The sequence below is a fragment of the Mandrillus leucophaeus genome, unplaced genomic scaffold (genome assembly GCF_000951045.1).
Source record: "Mandrillus leucophaeus isolate KB7577 unplaced genomic scaffold, Mleu.le_1.0 Scaffold139, whole genome shotgun sequence".
NCBI lineage: Eukaryota > Metazoa > Chordata > Mammalia > Primates > Cercopithecidae > Mandrillus > Mandrillus leucophaeus.
In genome coordinates, this window is record NW_012101354.1 from 1,510,411 (window position 1) to 1,512,956 (window position 2,546).

The 2,546-nt window shown below is 51.6% G+C and overlaps 1 protein-coding gene across 1 annotated transcript in view; it reads right to left on the reverse strand.

The window, feature by feature from the left end:
• GABPB2 (GA binding protein transcription factor, beta subunit 2) overlaps window positions 1-2,540 on the reverse strand; it is an 82,231-nt gene extending 79,691 nt beyond the window's left edge. Inside the window, exon 1 of the mRNA XM_011973562.1 lies at window positions 2,058-2,540. The gene's annotated coding sequence lies outside the window, so the exon portion shown is untranslated. The remainder of the gene's footprint in view (window positions 1-2,057) is intronic.
• Between the last annotated feature and the right edge of the window lie 6 nt (window positions 2,541-2,546).

A 2,546-nucleotide genomic window follows, 5' to 3' on the forward strand; every position in this document is an offset into this window, starting at 1 on the left:
ATAAAAAAAGATGGAAAAGAACCTATATATGTCAGTAGGGGATGGAATAAAGTACTGAGCAAGACCCTGTCTCTAAAAATAAAAATAAATAAAAAGATTGAAAAGAACCTAAATATATATCAATAGGGGATTGGATAAAGTATGTTTGTTTGTTTGTTTGAGATGGAGTTTTGCTCTTGTTGCCCAAGCTGGAGTACAACGGTATGATCTCGGCTCACTGCAACCTCCGCCTGCCGGGTTCAAGCCATTCTCTTGCCTCAGCCTCCTGGGTAGCTGGGATTACAGGCGTGTGCCACCACACTCTGCTAATTTTTAGTATTTTTAGTAGAAATGGGGTTTCACCATGTTAGCCAGGCTGGTCTCAAACTCCTGACCTCAGGTGATCCACCCTCCTCGGCCTCCCAAAGTGTTGGGATTACAGACGAGAGCCTCCACGCCCAGCCTGTTTGTTTTTTAAAGAGACAGGGCCTCACTCTGTGGTCCAGGCTGGAGTGCAGTGGCGCAATCACGGCTCACTGCAGCCTCGACCTCCTGGGCTCAAGCGATCCTCCCACCTCGGCTTCCCGAGTAGCTGGAACCACCAGTGGGCACTACGACGCCCAAATGATTAAAATTTTTTTTTTTCTTTTTTTGTCTGCACAGACAGGGGTCTCCCTATTTTGCCCAGGCTGGTCTAGAACTCCAGGGCTCAAGGGATCCTCCCACATCAGCTTCCCAAAATGCTGGGATTACAGGCGTGAGCCACTGCGCCCGGCCAAAACCTTTCAATAAGTGTGTGTTTTAATAATTCATGAAGTGCTTGAGCTCTTGACAACAAAGTATTCTATTATCCAAGAGTAATTAATTACTTTTGTTTATTTAAGAATTTGGATGGGTTTTTTGTCCTTACTGTCATCAAAGCAGGTGTGAAAATACATGTCTAAGAACATCTCTACTGGATTGAGTGGACCAAGTGATTAAATGAATGGATGGCCAAAATTTTGTTACATTGTTGATAGTAAGCCATAGATTGTCCTTTTCCAAAGACAATGGGGTGGGGGGACCCTCTAGAGAGAAAGCCCTTTCGGGGAAAGGGAGAGGAATGGGATGACCTCTGTCAAGGAAGTACGTGAGAACAGGAGACAGCCAACGGAAAGGAGAATTGCAATGGAAGAATCTATGTTTCTTTTAGTATTGCTCAAGTCCCCACTGGGAGGCCAGCTGTACAAACAACTGTGAAAGAAGCGGAGTCGAGGCCGGGAGCGTGGCTCACGCCTGTAATCCCAGCACTTTGGAAGGCCAAGGTGGGCGGATCACCTAAGGTGAGGGGTTCGAGACCAGCCTGGCTAACATGGTGAAACCCTGTCTCTATTAAAAATATACAAAAATTAGCTGTGCACGGTGGCACACGCCTGTAATCCCAGCTACTCGGGAGGCTGAGGCAGGAGAATCGCTTGAACCCGGGAGGCGGAGGCTGCAGTGAGCTGGAGGTTGCAGTAAGCCGAGATCGCGCCACTCACTCTAGCCTAGGTGACAGAGCGAGACTCAGTCTTAAAAAAAAGCAAAAAAGCAGAGGCGGGACTCATACTGCTCTCGTTCAGATGACCGAGTTCACTAGTTATCTTTCAGGTCATTATTAGGGTCAGAGAATGAGGGTCGCCGTTTCCCTCTCTATCATAAACCCTACAGTTCCTCACACCAATGTCTGTCTGAAAGATGGGAACCAATTTGGGGCAGGGAGCCAAACTCAGCCTCTGGCGACAGGCCTCGGCTCCGGCTCCGCCTCGCCCCCTAGTGGTCACCTCCGCGGCCTGGGCTTCCCTTGGTCCAGCTCCCCAGCCCCAGGTCTTACACCCACCCCCTTCTTCACCTCCTTCCAATCCCCTCCCCTTCCTCCCGACAGCATCCCCTTCCTCTCCGTCCCCCTCCCCCAGCTGCCCCCGCTTCGGTGACGGGGAGCCGCGCTGTCCGCACCCAGAAGTCCGAGGCTGGGCTGGGAAGCGGTGTGACTTCTCACGGCACTTTCCTTTCCAGCCCTGACGCCCCCCGGAGTCCACACATCTCTTCTTTCCCCTCACCTCCTCGTCCGGGACGCTGCCGGCCGCGCTTCCACGGAGCCCGCCAGTTTAGTCCCGTTTCCTTCTCTAGTTAAGACTGCCTGTCAAGGACGGTTACTTTTTGCCCTTTTCATGTGTGCATGTTTTGGGGGCCTTTAACCCCCCCTCGTGGAGAAACAGAGGCAAGGAAATGGCGGACCCGGAAATGAAGACGCCGCGAGTAAGATTTCTGGCGGAGGAATCTGTGAAGGGAAAATGATCAGAAAACCCATACTCCCATTTGAACAGAAAGATGATGCACCTCCGAGGCTCATAGCATATCTGCTGAGGGACTTCTGAGGTGGAAAAGTGCGTCACCGAGGCATCCTAGGCAGGACTATTTAACGGGGCGGAGGACTGCTGGTTACGTGTCTTGCGCGTCTGAATAGTTCCAGCAGGGGACGGAGCCCGGGGCTCGTGTTGGCGCCAAGAACCTGGAGAACCGCTGAGGGAGACTCGGATCGTGCATCA